Here is a 16061-nt window from a genome sequence, read left to right as displayed (position 1 = left end):
TTGAAACTGAACAGCTACATTAGATGTTCTGAAAGAACAAAAAATATGCAAAAATTATATCAAATGACTTTCACCATGAACACACATCCCATTCTAATAACACTAGCCCGTATTTTTGATTTCAAATATGTTATGCATCAGAACCTCAGGACTGTAGATTAATCCAGATTTGCTGAGCTGACAATCCATCCATCCCGCAGCCCTGTTGTAATCATGTTCTTCTAATCAAGTACAATTAACGATTGTCACATAACACCATTAAAAAGCACTTACAAAGTGATCAATGGCTACTGCAAGCTGAACTGATTAGCGTAATTTTTTAAATCAAGTTTCAATTAGCTCTAAAGAATAATGAAAATGTGAACAGTAAATTCTGCTGCAGACACACCACCTTAGTCTGAACAAGAAAGATAAATATGATCCCTTTTCCCTGACCATTGGAAAAAAAGAGCTGCTAAATTCCTTGTTTGGTTTAGCAAATCCTGTCCAGTTCACTAAGGCTGCAAGTAAGCAAAGCTTACTTTGCTTGGACATTTACTCACAGGAGTTTCTAGAGGTCTCCTCTGCTATAGGATGCTACCATCAAAACCTAGAAATATTTAGTAAAATTATGGCAGATTTGACTGAAATTGTAGATGAAAATGACCAGAAACCCATTTTAAGTGATGATTATATATTAAAACAAATACAGTCCAATGAAAGGACTAAATTCCTCCTGCGGGAAGGGTGGAAACACTTTCTGTGCCCCAAACTCTGCGTGAACCAGTGGGACCAGCACCATGCACCCAGCTTGCCCTTTTCCCCAGGCTGGATGGCCACTCTGCCTGCTGGGTGGCTTGCACTTGGATGGCAGACTATCCAGCATCTGTGCAACATTGAAATCAAATGGATAACTATTCTCTGGATATATTTATACTTAACCAGAGGAGAGAGATTTTGCAAAATTTCCCCTTGGTCACAGGACAGAAGATTTGACTTTCCAGTCTGAACACTCAGATAATGAAGGGAACTTTCTTTTCCGGCTCAAAGGTCTGAGTGCTCCAAGTGACTAAATGCCTGGGGCCAAGCCCTTCTGCCCTGTGCCTGCGGTGACATTCCCTGCAGCACACAGCCCACAGAGACACCCAGATCTCTGCATCCTCACTGGGGCCAGATGCAGGAAAGAAGCAATTTTGTACAAACCCATGAAAGCACAAACAAGCGTTACTAGTGATTTTGGGACTTCCATGGGTGAATCCAACACCCTGGTTATCCAAAAGCTCAGGGGGTGACTGGAAATCTGTAGGACTCACGGATGGGGACCGTGAAGGCTTGCCCATTTGGTGGTCTGTCAGGAAGGCACCGAGCCATTAAAGTTCAGGATGCTCCTGATTGTGTGCAGCTAACAAGCTGGAAAATGCCTTCCACATCCTCACAGAAGATGAAAGTGCAGCCGTGGGCCTGGCTGGAGAGCAGAAAAACGGTCAGTTTTTCTACTTTCACAGGAAAGCAACTCTTCTTATCAGTATTTGAGATTTGGCTGTGCCACTAGTCAGTGAAGGACCTTCTTCCTCCACCCTTGGCTTCCTTCTGCTGCTGCTTAGGTACCTCAAGGTCTCTGGTGCCTGATTTTTCATAGAGCTCTCCTGTTGTCTATAAGCAGCTTCCCAGAAACATCAACCCTTTTCATCTCTTCCTCCACCCACTTTTGGCCCCTAGCCGTAATCCCAGCTCTCCTCCTGCCTCTGCCTAACCCTATAACCCACCGCAAAGCCCTTCTCCCTCCCCTCTCTGCCTGCCTCTCCATCCATCACTGTCTCTCCCAGGGTGCCAGGGGTGTGTGGGAGGTGAGCCTGCAGCAAGGCTGCTGTGTGAACATGCAAGCCTCAGGTGTTAGCTCCCATCACAACCAGCCTTTGAGCCCCCGCAACAGTCTCTGAATGCCACAGGGTCTCTCTGAGAACTCAGCCTGACCCCATCTGCAATATCCCCCCTCCCTGAGCTCTCCCACACCTTGGCCCCCAAAAGGAGTAACCCAAACCCACATCCTAACGGTGCTTTTACGTTAAAACCCACAAAGCTATTTTTGGTCTGTTTACGGTCAACTGTATTTAAACCGAGACTAATTGCACCAGCACAAACTTGTCCTCGTGTAACTTCATTTTCATCCAGACAGAAGCTTTCAAGCAACAGCAACCAAACCCTTTCAATATTTAATCAGCTGCATGGCCTGAAACAGTGAGGACTGGCAGCAGCTGCCTGGCACAGAGCTTGCGGGGGGGTGAGTGCTCCCATCCTCACCGAGCCTCTCTCCATCCTGAGCATTTGCCTCCTTCACAAACTTGCTGCAGTAGAAAGCCAAACAGAAGCCCCATTTCAGCCTGCTGCTTTAGCCCCAGCAGCCTTCAAAGAGCATGGCTTCGAAGCATCTTACTTTTCATTCCTCTCTTCCAACTTCTCAGCTGACTTCCAGGTGTAAATCTTACTTGCTTTCCTACTGATGGCTGGGAAACTGCTGTGCTCAGCACCCCGTAATTGTAAGTCAGCAGGACTGGAGCACTCTCCCACTCCTTTCTGGTTTTAAAGCAGGCAAGCTGTAAATCTCAGCTACAGACAAGGCTCTGCAGAACTTGCATGGGGCGGGGGGGAGCACAGGGTGGCAAATTCAGTTTTTTCCTAATTTTTCCTCATTCTCTTAGTGCCTGTCCTATGTTTGTCAGGAGGATCAGAGAGGTTGAAAGGACATCATCCTCCAGTGGGCTGGCTCCGCAGCATTCAGCACAGACTCTTTTAGCCACTGGGCTGAAGGAGGGTTGCTTTAAAATAAAGCCTTTAGCAGGAGCCCCAAAGTGACCTGCTTTAGCCAGTGGCTATACCTGGCTTTTCAAAAATGTGTCAAAATACCAAATGCCTTCTGCTCAGAAACGGTCCATGAGCATTTCTGACAAGAGCCCTTGAGTTCTGCCCCTCCCCATCCCGTTGCAGCCCCCCAGCAGCCCAGCGAGGCTCTGGCTTCTGCCTTCTCCGTCCCCTGCTGCTGGACACCCTGCCCTGAAGGTGCCCATGTTGCCCTACACCCATGGGCACCGTGCCCGCCACGACCACAGCAAAGGCAGCTTCTCTGATGATTTGCAGTGTCTGAGTTCTTAAGAACAAAAAACCCTGTCTTGCTAACATTATAAAATAGATACTAATAACCGACCCTAAATACCCTTACCTAAAAGAAGAAAAAAAGAGCCAAAAGCATATTCAATTTGTGATAAATAATAAATACAAGATTAATTAAAAATACTCTGCTCTGAATTCCAGTTCTCTGGCTCTGAGAATGCAAAAGGGATTCCCCATGTTCCCAGGGGTGGCCAGACATCAGAGCATCGCCGCAGTCCCCAGAGGGCTAATGAATGGCAGCGATGATGGCAGGACACATGTGCCAGCCCCACTGGAAATGGGCTCCACGCTCATTTCATGCTGGTCACAGCTAGCCTTGGCTCACCAGGGAGGCTCAGCCTCCACCAAGCCTGGCAACACTGGGTCTATATCACAAGTGAAAAGGCTCCTCAGGTCCTGAATGCCAGGAAAGTTCGGTTAATCACCAACAGCAGCTACACATCAGAAGAAACCACTGGGATTTCTCAGTTGGGACCTGTGTATAAATCATTTAACATCTCATCTACGCATGCTCATAACCGATGCACAGTACATCCCTGCCATGAGACAGCCCTGCTAAAACACCTGTGAATTTGGGCTGTGAGTGCATGTGGCATGGGGGGCTGCAGAAGGACGAGGACAAATGTATCCCCCCAAGAATAGAATCATAGAATCGTTTAGTTTGGAAAAGACTTGAGATTGTCAAGTCCAGCCATTAACCCAGCACTGCCAAGGCCACCAACTAAACCATGTCCCTGAGCACTTCATCTTTTTTAAACACCTCCAGGGGTGGGGATTCCACCACTTCTCTGGGCAGCCTGTTACAGGCTTGAGCACCCTCTCAGTGAAGAGATTTTTCCTAATCCCCAATCTAAACCTCCCCCGGCACAACCTGAGGCCATTTCTTCTTGTCTTATCACTTGTGACCTGGGAGAAGAGACCGACCCCCCTCGCTGCAGCCCCTTGCAGCAGCTGTGGGGAGCGATAAGGTCCCCCCTGAGCCCCCTCCTCTCCAGGCTGACCCCCCCCAGCCCCCCCCCCATGGTTCTTGTGCCCCAGCCCCTTCCCCAGCCCCTGCCCGGCTCTGGACACGCTGCAGCCCCTCAGTGTCCCCCCTGCAGTGAGGGCCCAGTGCTGACCCCAGGATTCAAGAAGTGGCTGATCTCACTAGTGTCCACTCTGAGCTTCAGTGGAAGTAGGCGACAGGAATTTGGGTCAGGTTTTCTCCCTTGCAGTTGGCTGAAAGCATTTCAAAACCAGATCCTGGTTGTTGCAGAGCTTTGTAAAAAGCCCCCACCTCTTTTGGCCCTAAGCAGCCATGAGCCCAAATCACTCTCTCTTCCCTCCCACGTCTTCTGAGGCAGACAGAACCCTGGCCCCACCTGTACAGAGAGCAGAATGGTCACTTTTTGTGTTTATTACATTAGAGGTGCCATATCCCTCATAGTAGCCCATGTATCTTTTATTCTGGTATAAATCCAGAGGAATTTTGCTTATTTTACTGGATTTACAGCCCTGAGACTAAAATCAGGATCCACCCATCCATGATAGCTTGTAAATCTAAAAGAGCTTTTATCCATCAGTGTGAGCGTCCAGTGCAATAGATCTTCTGTGCCAAGTGCAGCTGGAGAAGTATTTTTGCATACTTCCATTCTTGTCCCCCAAGCCTCGCTAATCCCTCAATCACCCTCGTGGAGGCAGCCAATTCAATCTGCCTCATGTTCTGGCTGTGCTAATCCCCCTGGGAATGTGCCTCAGAGGAGGATCTGCCAACCTAGATGTCATCAGGCTTCTTTGAGGACCACCGCTACTTGTAGGACTGCTACATAAATGAAGTTCCTCAAAGAAGCCACCACCACCACCACCTCTGTGGAGGTTTTCTCCGAGTGCCAAAGCAGAGGGGAGACACCAGGAGCATCGCAAATGCCCAAGGAGGGCATGGGTATGAGCTCAGGGAGTCAGGAACCTGTAAACTGCCATAATTAGAGCAGTTAAAGCCAGCAAAGCTGCAGCAACCTGACCACCTGCCATAAAGGGCAAGAGAAATGTCCCATGGAGGAGGCAGGTGCTTCCCTGCTGCCTGGAGGGATGTGGTGGGAGCAGTCCCTCAGACGTGGCTGTGACCTCAGCAGAGGACCAGCCATCAGCCCACCACTGCAGTGTCAGAGCTCAGCCCTCGAGAGTAGGAGGGGTGTAAAACATACATGTCACACGCAGGAGCAGATTGGCTCCCATAGCACTTTCTCCATGGTCAAGAATCTCCCGCAGGGATTTTACTCACCCTCCCACATTTAAAAAACAAAACAGCAGGGATCATCTCCAAGCAAAGAATGGGAAACTGTCCACCTCGCAGTGGTGCCCAGGGCCCTGCTGCGTAGAAATACCAGAGCTGCCTTGTCCTGAGGACACCACTCTTCTCACCCTCTGTCAGTTTGGGAGGATGGGAGGCCAGGGAGACAGCTGTGCTGGCAGCATGGCGGGAGCCAGAACTCGAACAAATCCATCCATCACCCAGTTGGGAGCAGATGAATTCCAGCTTCCTGCAAAGCCATCTCCCACAAGAGCTGCCATGAATCACAGCAAAACACCAGGTTTAACTGGAAACACTGAATCATCCAGAACCAGCTGCTGCACAGTCCTGCAGCATCTCCTGTAGGAGCCAGCCCAGCATCAGCTGGCCACAGCCCTCGCACGAGAGCGCTGGGCTCTCTCCTAGGCAGGACAACGATGACTGTGAAGCAGGAGCTAGGAGAGGGCATCTCTTACATGGTTGTGTTCATGCATGGCCCATCATGAGCAGTTTTTTCAGTCAAAAGGATCACTTTGGGGCTCACATACTGCTTTCCATTCTTTCCCAGAATCTCTACTGTTGAATATAACATATTCTGCTCTCTTGGCTGCTACGTGCTACCTAAAGGACAGCTGCTTTCTGCCATGGGTGGGCAATCCCCCTGATTATAGAACCTTCTCATTATAGAAAATGCACACCAGGCATGAGTGACTGTCATATAAGCTGAGCTAAGCCAGGTCATGACACCCCAAATATCTGGAACACAGTCTACACGGCTGTGGGAGCTATCCTGCTGATGCCCACTCTTAAATGTTGGGAGAAGAAAACACAGCTGAGTACATCTCAGCACATCCAGCTTTTTTTTTTTTTTTGTGGGAGGTGGGCGGCATCTTATAAAGCACAATCAATATCTATATCTTATCTATATAAGGGTACAGATAGATCCAAGCTGGTTAGCCATAGCGTAGTTCTGGTCTGGAAGGCATGCTGGCCATAGGAGTGCTTATTATTTGGAAATGGTAATTTAGATTATGGGCCAGGACTAGTTCCCATTTGGATGGGTGGGTAGAGGCATCTTGGTCTGTACCTGGCTTCTATTGGCTAGTTCTTCTGTTGCCTGGGTCTTGGCCTTGAAGAGATAGTCAACAGCCCTACTCACTGTCTCCATGTCACAAATTTGTAGAACTCTATCATGTCCCTCTGTATCTATAATCATATCTGCAGAAAACATCTCTGAAAACCTGCAGGCCCTCCACTTCAATGAGGCAGATTAAAATACCACAAAGTACTCTCACATTCCAGCCACCTCCAAGCAAGAAAAGCCTTACTTTCTTCTTCCTCCCTGGCATTAAGGCAGTCAAAAACATGCCCAGATGAGGTGAGCTATGTCACCTTAGATGCGGGAGAGTCTACAATGTCTAATCATAAAGATTGCCTAGGACAGTACCAAAAAAAAAGAAGATTTATCCTCAAAGTAGCCTGAAGTTCCTGGCTCCCTTGCCCTGGCTTAATTCTCTTTCGTAAGAGTTCTTCCCCCTCTTTTAACCCAAGTCCTCTTTTGAATTCAATCCAGCCCAGGGAATTTGCAAGGTCATCTTGTTCCCCTCTTCCTTCTCTCTCCAACACCAGTGTGTTTCTACTGACATAAACGTGATCACAAAGTCGTGACTGCACGGGAAGAACAAACAGGCTGAGCAGATGGGTTGTGCGGGAGGAAGCCCTCATTTAAAACGCAAATAGCTGGTGGTAATTTAGCAGATGTGGTAAGAAAAATCTAGAGAGACAAGCAAGAGGTGACTGGATTCCAATTCCAAGTTTCCCTGGCAAGGAAAGTTTCATCTTCCATCTCCTGGATTACCTTGTCCTGAAGACATAATGACACTGATGCCAAGTGTCTTCATAGGAATGATCTGCAGTACTTTTCACTTAGGATCTCATATGACTCCCTGCCCTTACCAAATGTTTTGGTTTTTTTTTTTCACAAGAGAAATCCATCTTTCATATCCCAAACGTCCATGAGAAGACTAAACTTCAACTGGAAGTCATAACATTCATTAATTCTGTAGTACATTCAATTCTCTTTCCATCCAGAGTCAAAGACTTTAGGATCTGTCCTTCACTTCCCCAGCATCAAATCAGTGTCTCTCAGGAAATATCTTTGGGATGCTATAAAAATCTGTATATCTAGCATATTGCAATATTCATTTGGCCCTAGAATTTTGTCTTGGCAGACATACCGAAATTACCACAGATGGGTATGAGGATTTTCTCTTTATAAATATTACAGAGCCATTAATTAAACAGGGGAAATTAACCTAGTGCTGGAGGCAGCACTACAGCAGGGACCAGGAAAGCAGAGTCACCACTGGCCAGTACCTCAGACTGAATGTGGGAGAAAAGTCAAGTGCACACCAGCACAAAGCTGACAGCAAAAGTACTCTGACATCAACATTCCTGCAAGCTTTAGAAGATAATTTAACTAGAAAAACAATGTATAGAAGCTTCTATTGCTCAGAAGTGTTTTTCTAGGAAACATGGAATGAAGGATTTCTGAGTTTTTGAAAGAAACCAAGATATTTTGGTTAAAGGAAGCAAAAGCTGCCTTCTCCAAGAAGATTTCCTCACAGATACAATCATCAGCGCCCCCCCCCCAAGACAACAAACATGGCAATTCCCACAGTCTCGCTTTCTCGTATGGTGCTGGGATCTAGTCACGCAAAGCCCCTTCCACTTTCCTGTGTTCACTTCACCCACTGATTGTCAGATGTAGATTTGGTACAAAAGATTGTCATGCTGAAACACACATGAAACAAAAATCCAAGCCAAAACTCACTGCTTAGGAGAGGAGGATGTTTTTCTTTAGATTTACAGTAACTGGTGCTTGAGACTTCAGGGTTGCTCTAGAATTAGTGCAATAACCAGAGTGTCCCACTCGAAGTGGCACAGTATCTAACATCAAAGAGTAGGAAATGTATGAATTTTTAGCAAGTGGAGGTTTCTGTATGAATACATCATGAGAGGAATATTTTTATAAACAAATCATCTCTGAAATGTTCTTCAGGAGTAATTTTTAACGCTGCCTGTCATAAATGAATCCAGAAATAATTTGTTTTGGTATTCCCAAACCAAATTTTGCAGCAGTTTTTGGGTGGAACACAGGTCTGTCAAGAGGGTCATAGCTTTGTACCTGCCAGCAAATTGCCAGAGCTTTACCACTGTATTTTTCCTTTGATTTTTTGTCATCAGAGGTATGTTATGTACAGACCTTTGCAGACTCGATACAGACAGATTGCAAAGGCTGCTCTTGGGTTTATTATTTCCTGATCCTCTTTGAAGAAGGGCCCTAAATTCATCCCCAGTGTAAGAGCTTTGCAATCACTCCACTTAGAAGCAGGACACCCATTTTGAGAGCCCTGTGAGATAAACCAACCCACAAACCTCACATTTAGGGTAAAAGCCAATGTCCAGGACATCAGATAGCTCACAGTCCCAACACTGTAGTCCAGCTAGACCCTCGTCCTTCCAAGCATCTTTATATGCATCTCAATATCAGCTATTCACAGAACTTAGGGGACCAGTTTCAGGGTAAAATGCAGTTAGCCTTCATGATGGATATTATAGTTTATCAGCTAGAAAAGCTGAGGGGCTTTATGCAAATTGAGGGGCAAGAATTCATGAATGACCTTCCAAAGCTCCTGCAGTAAAGAGCATAGGGCAGAAAAAGCAGCATTCGGGTAGCAGCTCACCTAGGACTACCCCACGGAGAGTATCACTGATGCTTGGTCATGAGCTTCAAATGTGCCCCAGACCAAGCTGGAAATCATGTAGGAAAAAAAGATACAGAGTGGGCGATGAAGCTGCATGTGAGTGAAAGCAGCTCCAACTGCCCAGACACACACACACATTGTCTGATCTGATCGGCTCCCAACCTCTCGCTAATAGTAATTAAATTGCTTTGATGAGCACTGACCCCTGGAAAAGCTTCAGTACAAACTGAATGGGCTTCATTGGTTTTTTCTGTCTCTTTTTCAGCTCCCCTCCTTTTGCTTTTTACCCCCTTAAGCCTTACTGCTTTTGCATCCAGACTGATTGCCCAGAGAGGGACCAAAGAGAAAAGCATCGCTTACCAGAACTAGGAAATATTTCACCACAGCCGTTCACCAGCCATTTCCCCTCTTTCTAGCCCCTGGAGCTGCTTCTGAAAGGGTCACCCCTTTCTGCTAGGATGTCACAAGCCGGAGATTAGAAGTAAATGCTCTGCAAGCCAAGCCGATCATCCCACTGCGCCTGCATCCAGGTACTGAAGCACAATCAATGGAAAAGTCCATCAGCCAGCAGAAAACACAGGCGCACGCACACACACACACACTCCAGCCACAAAGCAATGGGAGTGGAGGGAGGCTGGAGGCAGGAGGGAGAGCAGATGGGAGGGGGGTGGCTGGGGAACCAGGCAGCGGAGATGCTAACGTGACAGATGTGTTGACTTTAAGTTGAACAGGAAATTGAGGATGTGCGACACGGGGAGGAAAGACACTAGCTCATGTTAAAGGAGAAGACTTTCCCTGGTCTTTCCCTTCATTGCTTTCCCTCTTCCACTCCCATCCAGGCTGTCTCTGGTGATTTTTAGCTCTAACCTCACACACAGAAACAAGCCTGGGTTGCACTGACTCTGCCTGTGTGTCTGGGCAAGGCAGGAGCTGCAGGGCCAGCCAAGGTATTTCCCATCCGAGCAGTGAGTTGGGAGACCAGACATTTATTCCCCCTTCAACTCAGTCTCCCCTGAAGTTATTTAAATGGCATCCTCTAGATGATGTGAGTAAAAGTGGGAACGTTGAACAGCATGACAAGGCTTTCAATTTGTCCCAGGTCTGGGCAGGGGAAAATACAATAGGTTTTAAATCCTGATTTAAGTTATGTAGGATAAGCAGCACAGAGTAGAATAAATTGATTTAAAGGCAAGAAAAATAAAGTGCCTTGGTGCTCTTAACTTCCCCATGAGCAAACCTGACTTTTCAGCAGTTCAGACAAGGGTGGCCAGGGTGAGTCTGAGGGGTGGCAGCTGTGCTTTTAGGGTTAGCATCCAGGGGGATACAGCTCCACGACAAGGTGACAGGGTGTCCAGGCAGCAGTAAAATGTGAAGGGAATTAAAGAAATCGTAATCCTGCACCAATTTCTTAGTTAAAGCCTGGAAAGCTAAGTGAAGGAAGACAAACTATACCAACTTGGAGAGAGAGCCCAGCTTCTAGAGATTAGGGGAGGAAAAAGAGTGGCCCCACCACAAACCCAGACACAGAAAATCAGCAGTGCCAGCTATCTCGGTCTCCCAGACAAGGACGCTGTTCCTGCTTCACAAGCAGATCCCACACACGCTTTTTCTGTTGCCTTCAGTACCAAGAGGAAGAGTGCCTTTAGCATCCCTGCAGAGCTGGGTGGTAGCCACAGCCACAGCCTGGCATGGCACAGCCGAGCCTTTCTCATTCTTCTCCCCACCAAAGCTTGGTCCCAAGACCCACTTGCAAGGGTGACAAGAACGTTTCCTCTATGGCATGTGTGAGTCCCCAGGGTGAGATTAGTGACAGGGCTCCTTTTTTCCAGCAGCTGTGGACTAGGTGAAGGACAGAAATCTGTCATCTTTATGCACAGGGCACTTGCTCCATAACTGTGAAATATCCAGGTTTTGGTGCAATTCAGCCTGCTTCCCCCCTCACATCCCACCCCGCCCCCCCCCCCCCCCCCCGCAACCCTCACTGTCACTGAGTTGTGTCATTGGCCTCCATTCAACATTTTAATGGATTATTGACAGTGATCCAGTCGCACTCCAAATAGATGAACCTGACTTGCATGGCCAGAATTGCATCTGCAGAGCCAGCCCAAGCAGGTGGGTCTGGAGCACCTTCTCAGATGTATCGGCTGCAGCTCAAAAAGCATCCCTTTTTCTGGTTAGAGAAACAGCTTGAAAAAGTCTGGCAAGGATATTACACTTTGGAAAACTGCTGCTTTGGGTCTCTAGTCCCTCCTCCTACCTGCTGCCGCACTCCCTCACCTCCACAATTATTTATAAAGCTCTGTGTTCTTTCCTAATCGGGATGCCATAATGTTCCCTTTTGCCTTGCACGTCACTCGTGTGTCACTCTGCGTCTGGGCCCGCAGTGACCTCTTGGAGCGAGCGCTTGGCAAGGCTGGCAGCGGCCAAATGAGTCATCAGCAACCTGCCCGCACCTCCCTCCCTCTGGCCATTGCCCCCCTGGCTCCCACCCAGCCCACCGGCAGCAGGGCTGGCCTGGGGGGGGGTTTAAAGCAGTCTAATCCCCAGGCTGGATAATTCACAGAAAGAGGATTACCCATTCTGTGCAGAGCCCTTACTTAAATATAGACCAGCCTTCCCCTTGCATCGCAGGAGACATTTTCCCTGCACTGCTGCTCTGTCCCACCTTGGGGGGTTAACCCTGCTCTCCCCCAAACCTGGGACAACCCGGTTTTAACCCATAGAGTTATGGTGCAATAAAATCAGGGTTAGTAAAGCAGAGGCAAGACTGTAGCTCTGTGAAAGCCAGCAGGATTGTGGCAGACATTCGCAGAAGCATATTTTCTCCCTAATAAGTGCCAAGCTCCTTTGGTGGGGTCAGGGCACATACTGTATTACTGTATGTTTGAAAACCAGTGTCACGGTCCTGAACTACAGAGCCTGACAGCAGCGCATCAGGAGGGCCGAAGGGTAAGTGCTAAACTCAGATAATCCCACGGCAGGTTGCAGCAGCCCGCCCTGGGGAGCTGGGCATGGCGACCTGGCTCTGCTGAAAAGGAAAAGCAATAGGTAACACGTTACCTTCCCAGCTTGCCCTCGCGGAACGAGGGATAAAGTTGGGAGCTGCAGAAGATATCCCTGATGGATTCAGCAGCTTCTCAGCAGACCACGCTTCTCTCCTCACCCTCCTCTCATTTTCCAGTCTGTCATCTTCCTCCTCCCCCCTGCCCCAGATGGTGAAGTAAGGTCTGACACAGCCACCACAGGCTCCTCTTTCCTACAACGTCTCTTTTTTTTTTTTTTGCTGTTAAAGTCCTTATGGGACTTTTAGTCACCGTAACATTAAAGCGTTCATTAGCACAGGAGTAATTCCATAATCTTTTCAGAAGAGAACAATTTCGGAGGTTCAGCTCATGATCTGGAAAATCAATTTGCCGACTTGACAAGGCAGGAAGAGGATTTTCAAGGCTGGCTTTTGGCTTCCCCAGCAGGGCTGTCAGCAGCCCTGGGACTTTGTGGCCAGGCCAGGAGAAGGCCACCCACAACAGCTTTGAGCAGAGGAGGGTGGCACCCAGAGCAGGCAAGGAAAGAGTTGGGCTCATGCTGCACCAAGTGCAGGCTATGCCTCAAAAACCAGACCTGCCTCACCAAGTTTTGCCCAGCAGCGTGCTGTATGGGTGGCACAGCTTCACCACAGATCATGAGGGATTTTCCTGGGTTTTTTTCATCTCTCCTACTTCATTTCACCCAAAGCAATGCTCCCAGCTCAGAGGTTATTACAAGCAAGAAAGGGGTATATTTTCAGCATCCTGCCTTTTCCCTGCAGGTACAGGCTGGATCAGTTCCTGTTTTGAAGTTAAACACATGCACCCCATGTACCAAACACCAGCTCATGTACTCTTATTCTCATGGGATTTTCCACATTTGCTTTGACTACACTTTCAGAAGTTGGTGCCCACACGCTGCCTACAGACAAGCAGCCAGATTTGCAGAGATCATCTGTATGTGCAAGGCTGACTTCTGGGGAGCATCCAGCTGTGCATGTGCAGGTTGGGGGCTGTATCAGAATCTGGCACAAAGAGGTATAAAAACTGGGCTTCCACCCCTGGCTCAGCCCCCTTGTTGTCAGGTACCAGTGAGTTTCATTCAAAGATGCTCTGGAACATAAATGGGCGCAAATAGCACAGCTGCTTCATGGGGCAGACCTCTCATGACTGGGCAAACTGGACAGGCAGGCTGTCTCCCGTCGGCTGCTTTCTGGGTCTTGCTTTGATGCTCTGGGAGGGTTCCCTCAGCACTCGCATGACACATTTGCAAAATCGTGTCAGGAAAGCAAAGGTGTCATTGCAGATCTGATCCCCAGCTGAGTTCAGCTAATATCAGTGGACATGCCCTGAAGAGGGGATGCATCAGGAGCTAACTAGGACCTCGGGGAGCTCGAGACCCGGGGCCCCTGTGTAGGTGACTGCTGCCTGTGGCAGCTCTCTTGCAGGGGAGGGAGGTATTCCCGTGTCCCCCCTCTTTCTGCTGGGGGGTGGAAGAAGGCTTTTCCATTGGGAAGCAGAATCAGAAGCAGCCCTGGACGGTGTTCCCACTCCTTTCTCCAGGTTTTCATGTAGGACAGGGCAATCTGACCATGGGCATAGTGAAGCGTTAGGGCCACACGTCATTTAGGGCAGGGGCACTAAGATGTATTTCCAAATGAGGAGGAGACATCTGGCTCAGTCCTTTCAGCCAGGCATGATCACTGCAGCATTATTGTATACTCAATATCTAGCTAAGAAAGCCAGAGAATTAACCCTTTTCCTCTCTCTTCCCCCAAATAATAACACTAGAGAGCCAGAGGAGTCATGAAACAGCAGTTTTCATGCCATGTCAGACACATGATTTTTACTCTCACCCTACCTGAAATTCCTGCTGTGGCTCTTCGTGGCAGGAGACCCCTTTTAAGCTCTAATACGTGTTTACGAGTGCCTGACCTAAACCCAGCGAGTGTTCCCTGCGGTGCACACGGGGCACCGCACTGCTCCTCACCTACACATTATAACCATCAGGTTGTTACTCTCTTCTTTTCCTGAGAAAAGGTCATCCCTGACCAGTAATATCCTTATGAACCCCATTCCCACCCACCATTCTTAATGGGGTTTTGGTGTTATAGATCATATTACTGCAGTTTGACACATGTAATGAAAATTTCCTTTGAACAACACCTGTCCTCTAAAAGAAAAATAGTCCCTGCAGAGACAGACGCCTGGATGTGTTACAGGATGTGCTATAGGCATGCACACACGCACGGAAACTTCTCACCAGAGAAACCAGGTCCTGCTACAGCCACCGCTCAGAGACCCAGCCCCGCCAGCCCCTAAAATCATCACTTTCTCTCTGTGCCTTCATTTAACGCTTCCTAACGCAGGTGACTAACTGCAGCTTTAGCTGCATTTAAGCTCTCCTGGAGACTGGGGAGGATAACGAAGGGAGGACAATCAAAATGGGTGCTGACAGTGTGGTAACCAGCGGGGGAGACGGGGCCGGGGTGCGTGCAGGTACCAGCACACCCCCCCAGCCCTGGGGTGCCACCACCTACACAGGCATGCACAGCTCCCATGCGGACACGGCTGCCCCTCTCCCCATGCAAACACCTTCTCCTTCTTCCCCCCACCCCACTGCAAGCTGGACACGCACCAGGAGCACGCTTTTAAAAATTGCTTCAGCCCGAGTTACAACTCTTAGGCACAGCAGCTCCTCTGCAGAGAGCCAGGGCAGCCAGGCAGCGCAGCAGGGCCAGTTTAAATCGCTGCTCCGCTCGCCCCTGCTCTGACCTCTCCAACCTCAACAAGCGAGCAGAGTCCCTGACAGTCCCCACCGATTCATCCCAACTCAGACACCGACTCCACACCCTTGAGCATCCCCTTTTCCACGGCATCTTTTGTTTTAGTTTTTTACAGGGAGCTTTCCCGTGCCCCTAGAGCTGCCTCAGCACCTGCCCAGCGCTCGGCACCGAGACCCCACATGCTGCCAGCCCTCCAGCAACTGCTTCTCCCCCTTTTCCAAAGAAGCAGAGGGAGCGACTCTCTCTTACCTGGGGCTCCCCAAGTTGCCGGCGGTGCTGCCTGCGCGGCGCAGCGTGGCGTGCGGTGCAGCGATGCTCCGCGCTGGCATCTCTCTAGCAGTGATGCAGTCCTGCCAGGCGCAGCATGCCAATGATGCAGCCCTGGGGATCCCAGCCGAGGGAGCCCAGGGCTGGGAGGGAGCCCAGTGCTGCCTGTCTTACCTGCATCCCTGCCTCCCCCACCCTGGCCGCAAAGCGTGCGGGGAGGGAGTGTGCGGAGGCAGCCAGAGAGAAGGGGAGAACGCGAGAAGCTGCACAGCAGGCAAAGAGAGAGAGAGGCAAAGCTTGTGTAATTTCATCACAGTAATAAAATCCAGCCTAGTGCTAAACATTGCAGCTCTCTACTAGAGTTCTCCATGCAACGAAGGAGGATTTTATTCTGTTCGGGCTTTTTTTTTTTTTTTTAAATGTTTCTAGCTGTAAGCAGAAGGGAATCCCAGCATGACTGGTTATTATGCTGGCATCCTTCATCTCTCCACTTTATATATTAGACCATTGCTACGTTTGAGACCCCTCTCCCTGTTGTGGCTAAAGGGCAAGGCTAGGGAAAATGCCATGTTTCAGGGATAATCCTACTGTGGGATAAGTCTGTTCTATTTAAAAATCCCCTTGCGTTTATAATTTGGGAGTCCACTGCCAGGAGAGAAGTAGCAGCAGGAAAAACCCTACTGTCCATACAATTTTATACTTACAAGAGACCATGTGGACACAACAGTGGGGAATGTAGTCTGCCATGGAAATCCATCCACGATCATTTTGTATTATTAGAAGAGATAACCAGATAACACAA

The 16061-nt window shown here is 48.8% G+C and overlaps 1 protein-coding gene across 2 annotated transcripts in view; it reads right to left on the bottom strand.

Moving 5' to 3' along the window:
• SV2B (synaptic vesicle glycoprotein 2B) overlaps nucleotides 1–15570 on the bottom strand; it is a 65351-nt gene extending 49781 nt beyond the window's left edge. Inside the window, exons 1-2 of one of the 2 annotated variants that reach the window (XM_055793753.1) lie at nucleotides 15242–15570; nucleotides 9544–9716 (exon numbers count right to left, since the gene is read on the bottom strand). The gene's annotated coding sequence lies outside the window, so the exon portion shown is untranslated. The remainder of the gene's footprint in view (nucleotides 1–9543; nucleotides 9717–15241) is intronic. The other variant, XM_005242423.3, reaches the window with a different exon arrangement.
• Nucleotides 15571–16061: the final 491 nt, after the last annotated feature.

Source organism: Falco peregrinus, chromosome 1, assembly GCF_023634155.1.
Source record: "Falco peregrinus isolate bFalPer1 chromosome 1, bFalPer1.pri, whole genome shotgun sequence".
Classification (NCBI taxonomy): domain Eukaryota; kingdom Metazoa; phylum Chordata; class Aves; order Falconiformes; family Falconidae; genus Falco; species Falco peregrinus.
This window is presented reverse-complemented; position numbering and strand designations above follow the sequence as displayed.